Consider the following 17,086-nt stretch of genomic DNA (forward strand, 5'->3'; position numbering starts at 1 on the left):
CCCCACCTCCAAGTACCATCAATCACACTGGGGGGTAGGGCTTCCACATGTGACTTAGGGGGGTATGGGGACACAAACATTTAGTCTATAGCACCATCATTCTTTTCTATGTTCCAATGTTGCCAAAGTTGACCTGTACGGTGCAAGTACCTTCAAGCTAACGCCTATCTCCTGTGGCCATTTGGCATGTCCCCGTCTTCCTTACTTGATGGTGCTATAGAACGACTCCGGCTCACTTTGTATCTTCCCTGCCCCAGACCTGGAACCAACCATTTCCAAAGGATTTCGGATTCCTTTTAGTGAGAAACAGTATTTAGAAACCAAGATCTAGGAACTAAGCATGCTCACTATTGCTGGACTGTCACTGTTTCTAGGCCTTTTCAGTGGGCAAAGCTTAGAAATATCTACATGTAAGTCATGATTATATTATGGTTCCAATTTAAATTCAACACAAGTTCCTTCTCACCTTCCTTCATTCCAGTATTTTCATTTTCCTTCTCCCACAGTGAGAAAATCTTGTTTCCCAACAACGTCAATATAATTGCTTATTTGTTGTGGTATGTAGTCTACACAAACCAGTTTCAGAATTACTACTGCACTGGCACCAATACCAACAACAAAGCAACTAAGTGAAGTTCGACATTGCTGGGAAGTTTTTGTTATTATTCCTATTAAAGAATGTATCCCACTTAGGGTGTGCAGACTGCTTGTGTTCAAAAGCTACAGGAACACGTTTATGTTGTCAGCTTGAGTTTAGTTTACTTGTCTCTGTTTCTGTTTGATTTTGTTCATCCTTTTTGATTTAGTTAACTTTTGTTGGCTATTTAAATTGTTTACATGACTCAAAAGCCACAAATGTATAAAACATGTACTGACAGAGGCCTGTCCCATGCCCTTCCTCACTGTTCCCACCCACCCCCTTACTGGTGACTATTTACATTAATTGCTTTGTCCCCCGTTTATTTTTGTAAAAATAAGTACGTATATCTTCTCACTCCCCTTCTTCCCTTCACCTTGCTTTTTTCAGTTAACAATATAACCAAGCTGTCATTCCAAAGCAGTTCATACACATCTTGATTCTTTTGTGCCGCCACAGTCTAGCTACTCTGTCGCGTGGACAGGTATCACTTAGTTTCTGTGAATGGGAATTTAGGTTTTTCCTTTTCACTCCAGTATAATTGTGATTGCAAGTAATAGCGAAATGAATTACCTTGTGGATATGTTATTTTGTATCTATGGAGATGTATTTCCAGAATGAATACCTAGGACTGCTGGGTCAACAGGCAAAGTTAGCTATCACTTTATTAGATAATGACCCATTTTCCTCCTACCATTTTGTTTCCCCCAGAGCAACATTTGAGAGTGTCTGTTTGGGGGTAGATTGTAGAGCCCTTTTAGTTAGAGTAAGGAATTTTCTGCGGCTCTCAACTCTCAACTGACATCACAATTGCTCAGGGAGCTTTTTGCTGATATGTATGTTGGGACTTCAGCCCCAGGCACTGATTTATTTGGTCTTCAGTGGACATTATGAGTCATGGATTCAAATATTTTGTAGAAGTACTAGTTTAACATCTATATTTAGTTACCTACACAGTAACTCTTTTCTTTAACAAACTTACCATTTCAGGAGGAGGTAAATCAAAGCATACTGTTAATGTATGAACTTTATCATGCTTGTGAATTACCTACAAATACTGGTGACCGTATAGCCTTAACTTTTTAAAAATGGCCTGATATCAATTAGTTTTCATTCGATGAGCCTTTATTGAGCACTGACTGAATACCAGCCATTGCTTAGGTACCGAGGGAAAAAATACAAGACAGATCGGTCCTGCTCCTTAGCGTCTTCATTCTCGTTGGGGGAGATGCAGGGAAACAGGAGTCCATTAAACCCCTCAGATGGCTAACCACGGGGTGTGTGTGTAGGTTTCTGCCCTTAACTCCTTTTCCAGTGGGGGAGACACAAGTAATCAGAATATGATCATTATAGAAAGGGGTCCGCAGAGATCACACGAGTGTTGTCTAACCCAGCTAGAGCGGTAAGGGCAGACTTCTAAGAGTTGATGATGAACATTGGGGCTGAATTTTTCCAGGCCAAAAAAGGGAGGGACAACACTTCTAAGGTAAGAGAATGATGCATGTACCAAGGTTTAGAGGTGAGAGAGGCATGTTGTTTTGCTTTTAGAGACATTCAAATGGCTCAGAGTGGCTGGAGCATGGGATTCAAGCCAGAGTATGACAAAAAGATGATTGGAAAGTAACTAGAGGCCACATTATTGGTTCCAGTGCCTGGTGCATAGTAGGTACTCAATAGATCATTGGATGGTATTGGATTGTTGATTGCATGAATGACAACTTGCTGATTTGTGGAATAGAGCAGTTTTGCAGTGGTGGCTTGCTAACCACACTCACAATAGAAGGAGTTGGTGTTCCCAGTGTATTTGATATTTTATCTGGTAGATAAAACTGAATTTTTTTTTAATGCAAATGACAATCTGATTATGAAAGTAGCCATAATTGAGGACGGTCACCTGCCTGATGTATCGCCCCATTCTGGATAGATGGACAGAAAGAAAAATCTCTTCAAATTGTTGTCACGATGTTTCTGTCTCTTTATCTGCTTATTATAATCCAGTTTCAGGGATAGATGGAATTTTAAAAATGCATAGCCCCTTTGGCCTTAGAGCCCGAGGAGTCTTTCCCTTTAGCTAAAGAAAAACAAACTGACAAGATAACAGACAGATGTTAGCTCTAGAATCACTTCCTCAGGAAATCGTGTGTGAGAGCGTCTGTGGTCTCATTGACATTCCATTAGATGGGAACAGAATTTCAACAATTAAAGTGATTGTTTGAAGGACGGGAGTTCCTGGTGGAAGCTGGGATTGGATTTGCAGCTGTAGCAGTGGGGCCCTGTGAATCACCTTAGATCTGAATTTCTTGGAGGCTTTGCTGCCTCTTCTCCCCTTTTAAAGTAGGTGCAATTTGACCTTCTTTTAAGTTACTCAATAACCAAGAGCATCAGAGAACTGTTTTTCTGAAATAGACTGGCTGTCTCAATAAGCCAATTTAATCCGAGTCCCGTGACCTACCTCTCAGTTAATGCTTTGTGAGAAATCTATTTTCATTTCAATCTGTATTTGCTGTTTTACTCCTGTTATTGCTATGTCGCTATGACAAGTGCTCGCATATACATAAAGCAAGGAAATGGCCCTTTTGTCTGTTGGTAAACATCAGTGAATTTTAGTAGCAACATTGAGTCAGGAATAGGAGGAAGGTCACTGCCATCCAGTTAGTGACACACGGACTTGAGATGTGCTTCACCATTTCTTCTGCCTTGATAAAAATTTTGAATTCAGCAGATACGCATAGATTTACTGTGTTATTAGAGGAACTCACAAAATGAGAGCTCACTGACAAAGGCTCAGCAATGGCAGCGATAGCAAATTTCTATTTGGCAGTTGAAAACACATTTTTCCTATCAGGCAGGCGAGCTCTAGATTGGGATGATTTCTAAAATCCTATCAATTTTGTCTACTGGCTTGAAGGACTGTTTTCATTTACATTCTACTTACAAAATGCATGCTCCGTTCAATCAGACTGTTTTAAATTCAAAGGTAGGGTTTGGGTAATTTAGAAAATATGAACTTAGTATTAGTGGGCACGTTTTGTGCCTATTCTAAGAAGGTAAGTTATTGAGAATTTTTTGCAAGTGAAATGAAAGTTGAAATTCAACAAGTGATTGGTAGACTAAACAAGGTGTAGTGCTTTAATAGGGTGTACTATATGGCTATTTGGGAAAATATTTTTGCCCTACCGAATTGGGATACCAGTTTTCAACAAATAAGACATCAATTATTTAACTGAAAATACTAGCTTAGAACAAATAAACATTCTGTACTATAAAGACAGATACTTTTATGTTTTAAGTAGTTTTAGTTAAGATGTGTATACATGTGTATTTAACACACAAATTAAGTATCCATACAAAAATTAAGTATCCATATATTTTAAAAACAATGCAGATTTTCCTTCTGGTCCAAATCCAAAATGTTTTAGAAAGACTTTAACCCAACCAAAAAAAAAAAAAAAAAAAAAAAAAGAAATAGAATAAAATAACCTTTTGCATTGGTGGAAATTACTATTTAAGTGTTGACTGATTAATTCTGATGTTTAAGTGATTCTCAATTGTTTAAAAATATGACAGCTATTTTACTTCCCCTAAAATTGAATATATTTGATGTTATAAAGAATATTTGCAGTAACTCCATAACAAAACCAATTTAAGACTTAGAAATTGTCTATCTCTTAGTTTCCAAAAAAAAAAAGTTAGATTTTATGTGGTCTATATGTATATACTTACAGATCATGACACATATCTACTATACACATATCCACACTAGTATATTTAGAATATGTATTTGTATTCTCAAGGGTTACATAACTAAATACAATGTTTTGGAAGTAAATTGTTTTTTATTTGATGATGAGACCTTTAAGCTTTAATATTTAACAAGAAAACATTTTTTATAGAGGTCATTGACATGTAAAGATCTTTAATACAATGAATTATGGCGTTCTGTCTGACGTGAAAATTGTATTTTTACAGTGTTTTTGTTTCTAGAAAACTTGAGAGTAGGGGATAAGCATTGTGTCTGAAAGTGTTTAATTTTTTTCCTCTTGCAGCTTAAATACTTGTGCATAGCCATGGGGAGAAACATTGGCGATAATCCATAACCTCACCTTTCAGTTTGGGGATTCTTGGAAAGCTGAATATTCTTATTTTCAAGATAATAACAGTGAGTGGCAGGCATGCACTTTTATCCAGGTGCTATTGATTAAGTGAGTGCCCGCTATGTACCACCTACCACGGTCAGCAAACTTCATTCATCTGTAAGGATATGATTGAGGATAAGGAAGGAGCTCAAACTGAATCCGTAACAAAGGGAAAGATGGTGAATCTAGCTTTTCCCCTTGTTGATTCTGTAATCACAGCCCAGTGATTAGAGAGAAAGGAATTTACAAGGCAAGACATGGCTGTGGGCCTAGAGATAGTGGCTGTTTGACAATGTGATGACCTAATAGCTCTAGCATGGAACCACAGAATGTCTGACAAGTAATTTACTGTAGCTTTTCAGAGGTAAGAATGGAACTCTGTTAAGGTTGAATAGCTATAAACTTAAACATTTGTGATTCAGTCTCTTCCCCTCGGCTGTTTTTTTTAGAAGTCCTATTACTGAAAATAATCTATCTCTTTGTTGTCTAATTATTAGTGAAATATAACTTCATATAAATAAAATTATGTGGTAAAGCTGGTTTCCCAATATTTATCTAAATTTCACATAGAAGTCAAGACGTCAGTAGATAGGAAATTTCAAGATTCAGAAGTGTTTTGGATAACTCTAACCTTCAGACCCCTTGCTAGAATACACTTCATCAGAGCTGTGCTCCTCCAGTTGCCTGAACCAGAAACCTGGGACCTTTCCCTCACTCACTGATCCTTTGCTCACCCCCCTGGCCCCCCACCCCCACTGCTTTCATTCCAGCCATGCCCATCCCTCCTGTTCACTTGAACCAAATTGGTCTCCACTCTGCTGCCAGAGGAGCTTTAAAAATTTATGCACAATGGAATATCACTGAGCTATAAAAAAGGGATGAAACTCTGATACATGGTTCAACATGGATGAAACTTGGAAACATGCTTAGCGAAGTAGGCCAGACACAAGAGGACACGTATTGTATGATTCAACTTATATGAGGGACGCAGAACAGGCAAATTCAGAGAGATGGAAAGCAGAATAGAGGCTACCAGGGCCAGGGGGAGGGGGAACGTGGGAGTTACTGTCTAATGGGGACAGAATTTCTATTAGGGATGATGAAAAGTTCTGGGAATAGGGGTGATAGTTACAATATTATGAATGCACTTAATGCCACTGAATCGTGCACTTTCAAATGGTTTAAATGGTTGAAAAAAAGTGATGATACTGTAGTTATGATTGACAGGTCCTACTGTTGACTGGAGAAAATCTGAACTGCCCCATAGGAATCGCTCTTCCATTCTTTCCCACCTTTTCCCACAATGTAAGAGCTGCGTCTGCCATTTCCTGGGGGCCTCGACCTTGCTCAGTACCCCTCGGCCTTGCTCAGTACCCCTCGGCCTTGCTCAGTACCCCTCGGCCTTGCTCAGTACCCCTCGGCCTTGCTCAGTACCCCTTGGCCTTGCTCAGTACCCCTTGGCCCTAGTACCTCTCACTGAGGATTGGAAGGAGGAGGGGAAAGGGCCCTGCTTTGGCTTCATTCTAACCCCTCATCTCTCCTCCCTCCTCCTCACCTTCCTCCTTCTCCCTCCTCTCTTTCCCTCTCTGCTCCCCCAGCCTATTTGCTCTCCTTGGGGGTCAGGTTTTGCTGTCCGCCCCTGCTGCCACCTAGTGACCCGGCCTTTCTCAGCCTGCGGGGACAGCTGTTCTCTTCATTAGAACTGGAATGTGAAGGAGGAGGAAGTGCCATTTCAGCTTTGGGACCCAGCTGTTTCCTCCAGTGTTGCTTGAGAACAGCATCGCCCAGGCCATGTTTTAACCTCCACGTGTTTCTTCACCTGCCTGTCCATTGGGCTGGGAGCGTGGAAGGAAGGGCTGTGCTTCACTGGCTGATTAGTTAATACCCTCCAACCCCACCGCCCTGCACGGCAGACCGGCCTTCTCTTTCCGTCTCATCGGATGGTGATTGTACCAGGAAGAGCCAACTGGGTGCCAGGTACTGTTCTAAGTGCTTACCCCGTGTTAATGCATTTTATTCTGAACAACCTGCGAGGTGGGTACTCTTACTGTTCCCTGCCACAGAGCTATTTGTGTCAGTTGCCGGAGGCTACAGCTCTGGCCCCTGCCCCTAACCATACTCGCTCTGCCTCACCCAGGTCTCTCTGTCTTTGCTTATGCTGCGTCCTCACCCTTGAAGTGAAAATGCCGCCTTTCCCTAAAAAATCTTTCCTGGCATCTCCAGACAGACCCAGGTGCTCTCTCTTCCACTTCTACCTGATCCCCATCTTAAGCCCAAATCATATTGTGCTGAAGTTATTAGCATGGCTATCTTTGCAGGGGAGGGCCCATCTTGTTTTCTTTAGATTCCTCCAAACCTAGAATGGCATCTCGTACTTAATACATATTTGTATGAATGCATTCGTAGTAGTATTTGTTACTCGAGCGTTTTCTCTGGGAAATATGAAGGCGAAGTTGAACAAACACCTTATTTCCAAAAACACGGTCCCAGGTCATCTGACAGTACACTCAGAATATTGCCACTTCCCCCTAAACCAAAACCCATAGGTAGGGTTTTAAATACTCAAAGCTAGAAAGCAGAACAGAGGCCACCCGTGGGGACCGGGCTGGGGATAGGAATGATGGACAAAGGAACATTTTGGGGTGATGGAAATAGTTTGATTGGCGTAGTGGTTACACCATGGTGTACATTCATTGAAACTTGTTGAACTCTATGTTTAAAATATGTGCATTTTATTGTTGATAAGTTTTATATTAAAGGTGACTTAAATATAAGAAAGCAAGAGAGAAATCTTTGGGACTTATTGTTTGGTTAGGAAAGATGGAGAAATGACTGATGGCACTTGGCTGCACCACTGTTCAGTATCGAGTTTGGGGGGGGTTGTAGTTTTTTTCTTCCTACCTTGCCTAAATGGAAAATCAACCCTCATTGAGTTACTGCAGCTGGAAGGAAGAGAAAGCAGAAGTAATGAGCAGAGTGACAGCTGACTCCCCTCGGCGCTTAATTTTAGTATGGATGCCTTTAGGAAATCTTTGCAACTTCAGTTTGAGGCTGAACTCCTGCGATGAATCATGGATTCGGAGGGGAGGTGGGGAGACTGCAGCAACAAACACTCTGCTCAGAGAGAATAATCTTATGAATGATGTTTGAATAGACTTAGTCAAAGAAAGATCTGTAAAACCCACCAGGTTTTTAATGTACCATTCTTTTCAAGTGTTTAATATAGAATGTTCTCCAGTTAATTTGAAGAACCTTGAGGGAAAAAAAATACACATTCTGAGGCACTTTTGAACGAATGTTCCGTATGGGGAATTGACCCAATGTCTATTCTGGGTAAAGCTGAGGTTCTCCTGGCCAAAGGTAAATTTGTTCAGCTCCGTCGAGGCTTGCCATAACTAGTCAAATGAACACAAGAATTGTATCCAGAGTTCAGACTATCAGGAGGCAGTCTCATCACGTCTCTGTAGTTCCATCAAGTGGAGGATGGCCTGTGATTGGGAGCTGTCATAATGCATTCTGGAGTCATCGATCGTGTTGTTGAAGTAATAGAGCCACATTTTTAAGTGTGAAGAAAGTTTGGAAGTCTATCTGTATGTTCTTACTAATGGTCTTAGTACTTGCTGTTGGCAGGACAGGCAAATGGTGGTGATTTTTAATGTTCTTTGCTCAACTCTCTTTCCTCCAGTTGCCTAGAAACAGTCATTTAAAAAGATGCTGCATCTGTAAAAGCTGGTCTCCCCCAAATCACTACGAGAGTATTTTGCATTCTGTAGCTTGACAGGAAACTCAGGTAAGATGACTAATGTTAGAGCAATATGCTAATTTGAAGATCAGTGTCTCCAGAGTAATGTACTGAGTTTAGGGGATTAAGGGCAGGGCCGATGAGAATAGATCTGGGGTCAGCAAATGGTGGCCTATTGGCCAAATCCAGCTGGGGCCTGTTTCTGTAAACTGCAGTGACACGTTGTCTGTTGTCTGTGACTGCTTTCACATTTTGATGGCAGAGTTGTTGAATATTTGTGAAAGAGCCTATGTGACCCGTGAAGCCTAAAATACTTCTTACCTGCCCCTTTACGGAAAAAGGTTGTGGGGTCCTTGATGTAGATAAAATGTAGCAAGAAAACATTTAAAAACAAATCTCCTTAAGGTTTTCACTTTGTGCTAGAATTTGTGGTTGGGTAAAAAGATAGGAGTGGGGACTGCACATGCATGGTTCTTGTTATGAAAATGCAAATATTTACCTTGGAAGTTTGTCTGGGGCTTTCAGTAGTCCTCTGTGCCCTGCACATGACAAGCAGGGTAGTGGGGACCGCAGTAGAGAGGCGTTTCCTGTCCAGGAAGCTCGCCTACCAGGGTCTCAGTCCTTAATGCACAACCCAAGTGCCCAAACCTTTCTCCACAACAATGACTTATTGTGCATTTCTGGCATTGGACTGTCTTTAGATGGCCTTGAGATACCACCTTAAACTTCTGTATCTTTTGAAGGTGTGGGTACAGAGTCCCAGAGAGCAGGTTCCAGGCTCTCGGCTTCTCATGGAAAGGTGCTGGCTCGGGTAGTAGATGGCCGTCAGCTGTGACTAGTTGGCCATCAGCTGTAACCTGTTAGCCATTAACCACTAATGTAACTGCCGTGGCTATGCTAGCCACGGCAGATTGCAGTTAGAACGGGGGATTGCAGTTAGCAGGGGTTGGTTGGCAGGCAGAAAAGTAGACGGCAGATTGCGGATCGTGTGGATCCTACTTGCTGTGTCTCACCCAGCCGCCAGCGAGACTGGCCAAGAAGACCCCTTGTTGGGGTACTGGCAGATGTTTGCTCCCTGTGTTGCCAACCCAGCCGCCAGCGAGAATACAGTGGTATGACTCCTCTATCTGTGGCTCTGTGGGTGTTCCTTTTTGGCCTCGCCATATCCTGTGTTCTGATGTGGGGAGTGGGACCAGAGACCCCGCATGACACCCCCCCATGAGAGAGGGTCAGAGCCCATTTTGCTGCCTAGGATGGTGCCAACATTGGTCAGATGTGATGCTTAATCAAATAAAGGAAATTTTGGTGTCCTTCCCTCTGACTTTTCTTGCGCTCCAGGGTCTCTGGGACCAGCTTGCGGGTTCCTTGCGTTCCAATACCCTTTCCAGCTCTAGCAAATAATGATAGTGCTTTGCTTAGTGGTTCTAAGCCCTGTGTGTGATCAATTGAAAATATATGATCACTAGAGGAAGAGTCTCCTTTCGGTTCCCTGTCTCCCCTTCCTCCTTCCAGTGGCTCTTTACATGGCTCTTCCTGCAGGTTGCACATCCAAGCCCCTTGAGGTCAGAAACTTGTTTGGCACGGTGTCCCCAGTGCCTTGGCCCATGCTCGGCACACGGTGGGTTCACAGTAATTTGTGTTGTCCTCCCACTACATATTTTGCATTAGTAGATGTCCAACCATTGGGACGACTTCGGATTTTGGTTTGTTTTCCATTTCTTTGGCTTTACTTATGTGCCTGACTTGTCAGTTCCTTCAGCTCTACTCAGAATTCTAGGAGTTGGGGTAACTGATCATTTGCTCTGCCTACCTGTCTGTCTGATGGCATCTTTTATCACCCCTTCTCTCCAGGGAGCCTGGGGATCCCCTGACAGTCTTTTATATTTATCCCTTCGCTGCTTTTGTGAGTCTCCGCAACTTTTTCTTCACCGTCACTGGGTGATCAGAGCGAGACAAGCTGAGGCAGTGTGTGTGATTAATGCCTGTGTGAACCTTGGCCTCTGCATGAGCGGGACAGCCATGCCGGCTTCTTTTCAAAGAAGAGTTGGAACCACCTTCACCTGGTAGCACGTTTAGGTTATAGGGATATCTTACTTGATCTGAGAAGATTACTGATTATACATCAAATAGTTATTCTTTTGATGTTACTACAATGTTGTGGCATTTGTTACGGTGTTAGCTCTAGTTAGACTCATTCATTAGACCAAAGGCATAAGGAAGAAACTTGTAGCGTAAGCTGCCTCCCATTTATTTAGACGCCTACTATCTCATGTGAATGTGCGTTCTTATGAGAGCATTAGCAGATAATATTTACAAATTGCCTGTCAGGTATAATAAGCATAGAACAAACAGCTTGACAGCTCTGTCTTGCTGTCAAAAACCCAGGAGTGTCTAGCAATTACTTAGGTTGTAGAATTATTTTTACCAGAAGATACTCTAGGGGATCATTTAGTCCAGTGTCTTCGCAGGTGAGGACACTGAAATTTGTGGAGCGGTGATTTGCTTAAGGTAACCCATCTACTTAAGGGCAGAATTAAAGCTAAAATCCTTACCTCCTGATTCCTAATATAAATAATTATCTGATAGATATTAAAACAAACCAACCAACAAAAACCAGTAGTTATTATCACACATGGCAATACTGAAATTTGCCTTTAATTCCTTAAAATGTCTTGATTCCAATATACTTTGATTTTAAATATGTATCACTATACTGTGGGTGGGTCAAATTCCTTTATCTTTTTTTTTTTAACATTTTTTAAATTAGTTTCAGGTGCACAAAACAATGTAATAGTTAGACATTTATCGTTTATATCCCTCACACAGTGCTAACCCCCCTCCCCCCATCTACTAGCCCTCTGACATCGCACACAGCCATTACGTTTCCACTGTCTCTATTCCTAATGCTGTACTCCGCTTCTTGTAAATATATATATAAAATTGTAGTTGACATTCATTATTGTTCAGCTTCAGCTTCAGGTGTACAGTGCAGTGATCAGGCATCTACATCATCCCTGAGGTGGTCTCCCTAATGAGACAAGTGTCCATAGGATACCCTACAAAATCTTTACAACATTATTGATTACATTCCCCAAATTGACTTTTGTATCCCCGTGGCAATCTTGTGGTTACCGATTGTACTTTCTAATCCCCTCACCTTCCCCCTTATCCCCCGTCCCATCTAGCAACCCTTAGTTTTTCCTCTATGTCTCTGAGACTGTTTCTGATTAGTTCATTCATTTATTTTTTTCTTTAGAGTCCATATATCTTTTTTCGTAACTTAAATGCTTTTGTGTAAATGAAATGCTCCTGGAGACCATGGTTCAGTTTCAGCTGTTTGCTGACTTGGGTTCCTGCAGCACCAGGATGGGCATGTGCAGACAGGGATGGCACCTACACTGTGATCAGGTCCATGGGGCCCGTGGTTGGCCCAGCGGGCAGTGCTGGCAGGGCCAGACCTTCGGTAGGGTGGCAAGGCCCTGGGCTGACCGTGGCATCCTACCTGATCTGCTGCTCTGCCTGTTTAACCCGTTGATCTTTCTGTCCCACCCTACCTGCCTCAGCTACCGGGGCCAGTCTGCCTCCAGCACTGTCACCACCCCCTGCTCCATCCCCTTAGGTCACCCAAGACTTTTAAGTGACCGTTTTCACTTTCCAGATTCTTTGCACCATCAAATACAGCAAACCAGGGTGCCCATTGGAGGAATCAGTGCCAATAGCAGAGGTTGGGCTAATGAAATTCTCATTTGAGATTTGTCAGAGTCCTGGAATCTACTGCCTTTTCCATGAAAAGAAAGGCAGTAATTACATCAATTGAACTCTACGTGTATTAGGCAGGTGTGTCCTGAAAGGATTGCTCTTTGTACCAGGGGACCAAGTCTGTGACATCTGTCACCGCCAGGCCGTTCCCATTCTTGCCACTAATTGAAGTGTTTGGTAAGATCCAATATAACTAAGTGGTCTTGCCAGCTGAAATACCAAATTAAATGGAATTGTACTTATGCTGTTGAATCCCATTTCCGATATTTACATTTTCTCGAAGAATTAAGTAAATGGACTACATCAGAAAGACATGCTATTTCAGTAGAATAAGCAATGCAGTACAGTGTCTAGTTTAATCTCTGACTTTGAGATTTTTCTCAACACAACCATTAAATTTAAGATCCTCACATAGACCGTCAAATGGACCAATTCAAGGTCAACCAGATATAATTATAGATGTAATCAATATCCGTTCTTGCAGCAGTTCTGAGGGGAGGCTCCATAACGAATGCCACTGTCGCAAATCTAAATGAGGATATATGACGAGTCTGAAGAGTCTTAAGAGTAAAACTATCTGGATTATTTATTTCGTTGGCTTTTTTATCCTCATGCCTGGACTTTTAAAAGCAACTGGGGTTATAAAAATTCAGTGTTGGCGCCCTTTGTGATTTTACCACTCACTAAAGTCAGGAGAGTACTTTATCATACCCGCACCTTTTATAAAAATGCTTAAAATGATATAGTTTAAAAAAATAAATTTTATTTTGTGAAGATATAGCAATGTTATAAAGTACCAAATATTCACTGCCCCCAAACAGCAGCAAAACACACACCCCTTTGGGTTTTGACAGTTTTCCCCCACAATCACGCTTCCCTCATATACATGAATCTCAGTCCATTTTTTAAAGTATTTTAAAACCAAGACATGCGTTAGTATCACTTTCAATGATTATTCAAGGCCTTTTATCTGCAGATTGTGTAATTGATGTTATATATGAAACTAAGTACCATTTTAGGAAGATGTGTTTGAACGTATAAATTTTATCCTGTAAGCCATAATTATTTTGAGAATGCCCTCCCTTAGCCACTGTGCCTCTTTTCTGTGGTCTTTCTCTTTGATCTTTGCTTTAGGTTCTTTCAAAATAAATTGTAGTGACAGTTAAAAATTGTTCCAATGTACTTCAGTATATGCTTGTTCTTATGCATTCCAGCAAGGTACTCTTTCCTTTGAAATTTAATAAGTATTTCATTTGAGCATCACGTCCTGCCAACACACAGGTGCCTAAAGCAGTTGCCAGTGTGTGCTTGTGCATTTATTTGACCAGGGATTCTGACTTTCTTTTCCACCTAATGTGGGCCTTGCTTCCATTCCCTTTCTTCTAGCATTGACGCACATCTTTTGAGTTGATGACGAAAGGGAGAAAGAATGATTCATCATTAGCTTTGGTCTATAGCCACATAAATTGTCTTCTCTTTACTTAACTAGTCGTCATCATTACTAGTTATGCTCCAGAAAGTAAACTGGAATGCAGTACAGGCTGGCTTAATATAGAACAAATCGGCGTATAAGTCGGAGAGGCTGCTGTCACAATAGCTCGAGTGGCTGAGCTCGGAAAATAGGAACTGTTTTAGCATTCTGCTGTTCATTTTGTGTTCCCCTGGATTGTAAGGCCTAGAGCTTACTTGGATGGAGCTGGAAACTGAGTAGTATAATCTAATGTTTAAAAGGGAGCTCAGCAGCAATTAAATGAACATTACTTGGAACATAAATTCGTGAATAAAATTGCATGTTGTTTTTCTTGAAAAATGATGGTGTTGGCATGTCATGGGGCAGGGCTACGGAGAACACGTGCACCCTCCCACGCTGTTCAAAATGGCGGTTCTTTGAGAGCCTGGAAGTGCCTGTGGGCAGAGCACACACCACAGTGTGGGGCGAGGGGAGGAGCAGAGAACTGGCACCGAGTCCTTCACTACCTGACAGTATGTGAACCCTGAACTCACGTGACCTTCAACCACAACTCCATCATTAAATTTAAAAGGAAAGCAGGCTTGGCCAGGGAGGGAGCAGGCTCCAAGGAGGTCTGACTTGTGCCAGTGTCACAGCCGGTAGTGAGAGAGCAAGGATGTGACTCAAGAGTCTTTGAGGCCAAAACCTTCATTCTTCCCATTTTGCAAAGCTGCTTTTTTTTTTGGAAAGAAGGAAAATAATATGGAAAGAAGAAAGGTTAAGAAATAAATCAGTGGTCACGGTCACAGTTTTTATATTGGTGTCACAAAACATTTTTTGTTTTTCAACTGCATTTAGTTTGAAGGTTGTTATCCTGAGTGCCATTGTTGAGGAAAGTTCTCTCCCAATTCATGAACCTGGAGGAAATCCCCAATTTTGTCGTTTCTGCCATTGGAGCTCAAAGTGATCAATCCTTCCCGCCCAGGCACATTCCCATCTTGCTACAGACTCTAAGATCATGGCCCAGCCTCTGTCAAGCAGCTTGAACATAAGGATAGATAAGAGAATTTGCCAATATTCCACAGCAAACCCTGTGTTTTCTTTTAAGAAATAAACCAACATGCAAAAATAAAGTCAGTACCTTCATTATAATATTAGAAGAATTCTACCCTCGTCGCTAGCACCGTTGGGATTGCTCTTCCATTCCATGTTCACCACTGCAGCGGTCCACGCTCTTTCCCACTTCTAAGCTCCACACACGACCTTCGCTTGCACCTGTGGATGGTGGTCACTGTGCTGGACAGCAGAGGCCAGACCACCTGTCTCTGAGCTCCCTAGCCTGCCTCCTCTGCCCCTTGTCACTCAGATTTCTCTAATCTGAAAATAAAAGGCATTGAAAGCATTTCTTGATTTGCCTCCCTCTGAGTTCCTGTTGTCCTGCTCTATGTTACACTGCCTCACGGGGGCTCTCATCGTGAGGGGGCTCTTACATTCTAGCCCCCCTCCAGTCTCCATCACACCTGCTGAAACCACTCAACAATACGAGCCACCTCCTGGTCCCCTAACCCTGAGGTCTTTCCTCGGCATTCACCCCCACAACCTTATGCTGCTCAGAAGTCGCTTGCCTGGGACATGTCGCTGGTTTCCTCCCACTCTGCCCCCTTCTTCCTTTCCATGGGGCTTAAATACGAGTGTTCCCTAAGTGTCTCTCTTTTCTGTTTTGACTGTTTCTGACTGATATCTCTTCGCTGTGGATGGTCCCTAGATCTCTTGGGTCCAGTCCTGACTTTTCTCTGCAATGGCAACCCGTTTTCAGCTTCTTTTTGACTCTCTCATGTCTCCCTGAGTAACGTGTTTCTTCTGTCTCCAAGCACCTCACATACAAGATAGCCAAAGTAGAACTCATTGTCTTCCTCGTCTTCCCTCTCACAGCCTCATTAGAGCACTCAGCCAGATCCCACTGGACTTCTGGAAGACCTTTCCATAGTTTGTATCTCTTCAAGCTAATTGCCACTATTTGCTTCAGCTACTCATCACTCTTGTCTAATATTATAATAGCTTCCCAGCAGGCCTTTGGAATCTCTCCTGAATAGAGCTACCTGATGAATCACTCCCATACTCTCAGGAGTAGAGAACTGGCACCATTGCCCAGTAGAACATCCCATATCTGTGGCCTGGCACTCAAGGCTGTCTGTGGTCTGTGGTCTCTGGCCCACAGCCTGTGTCTGGCTATGCTCATTTCCCCACTTCCTGTAGGAGGTCCTCTCCCCCCACCCCTGGCTGGGCCTGTGGGAAGGTGCTGGCAGGTTCTGTGAGAACTTTGTAGAAGGCATCTGTATCCAAAACCTAAATGTAAGAGCTAAAGCTATAAAACTTTAGAGAAGGCATCTCTAAATTACTCTTGGATTAGAAAAAATCCTCTAGCCAGTGTCACAGCTAGACCATAGAAATAATTCTGTAATTGCTCACTTCCTTACCTTTGCTCATGCTGATTTCTGACCTGAAAATAACCTGCCCTCTGATTTTACATGTCTAAATCCTCCCCCATAATCCAGGCTTGTCACTGAGCTGTCCTGATTCCTCCAGCTCTTGTATGGCTTCGTATTTATATAATAGCTGTTTAAGTCCCTCCACTATTTACTTCAGCTGGGAGTTTCTTATGGGCAGTGACAAGGTCTTTGTTACGAGGGATAAAAACACATACCACAAGGCTTGACACATGGTAACTATTCAATGAAAATGAATGAACAAACGAATGGAAGAGAAAATATATTTACTCATTCTTACCTAACTTTCAATTGCTTATGAGTAGGATTTGGATCTGATTCATCTTTATATCCTGCAGGAGTTAGCGTCGTGCATGATAGATACTCAATAGATATTCCTTTTATTATTTTCATTTTTTTCAGTTTTATTGAGGTATAATTGACAAATAAAATTGTAAGATTGTTTAAAGTGTATGTCGTGGTGATTTGATCGATCTGTAAATTGTGAAATGATTCCCTACCACCTCGCTGACGAACACATCCATTACCTCGCTTATTTATCTTTTTTATGAGAACATTTAAGTTCTACTCATAGCAAATTTCGATTATTCAATAAATATTTCTTGAACAAGTGGATAGATAAATAGTTGATTATGCTATGAGCTTTCTGAATGCTATGTTACTATATTTTACTTTCAATAATTGAATTTAGGGGCTCTTACTACAGCTAAAATTTTTAAAAAATATGTTGCTCTTTTGATCGTCATTAATTTTTATCACTGATTATTATTTTTTATTTTAAACTTTTTCTGCATTCTTAATTTTGACTTTAACAAATCATATATCATTGGGGAGGGGTGCATTTTTAGTTTCACA

The 17,086-nt window shown here is 41.8% G+C and overlaps 1 protein-coding gene across 8 annotated transcripts in view; it reads left to right on the top strand.

Moving 5' to 3' along the window:
- RNF152 (ring finger protein 152) overlaps nt 1-17,086 on the top strand; it is a 72,705-nt gene that overhangs the window by 46,289 nt on the left and 9,330 nt on the right. Inside the window, exon 2 of one of the 8 annotated variants that reach the window (XM_074339877.1) lies at nt 8,459-8,563. The exons of 6 other annotated variants lie outside the window; for them this stretch is intronic. The gene's annotated coding sequence lies outside the window, so the exon portion shown is untranslated. Of the gene's footprint in view, nt 1-8,458; nt 8,564-9,455; nt 9,628-17,086 lie in introns of those variants that run through there. One more of the 8 variants, XM_019729306.2, reaches the window with a different exon arrangement.

This window comes from Rhinolophus sinicus, linkage group LG09 (assembly GCF_036562045.2).
Source record: "Rhinolophus sinicus isolate RSC01 linkage group LG09, ASM3656204v1, whole genome shotgun sequence".
Classification (NCBI taxonomy): Eukaryota; Metazoa; Chordata; class Mammalia; order Chiroptera; family Rhinolophidae; genus Rhinolophus; species Rhinolophus sinicus.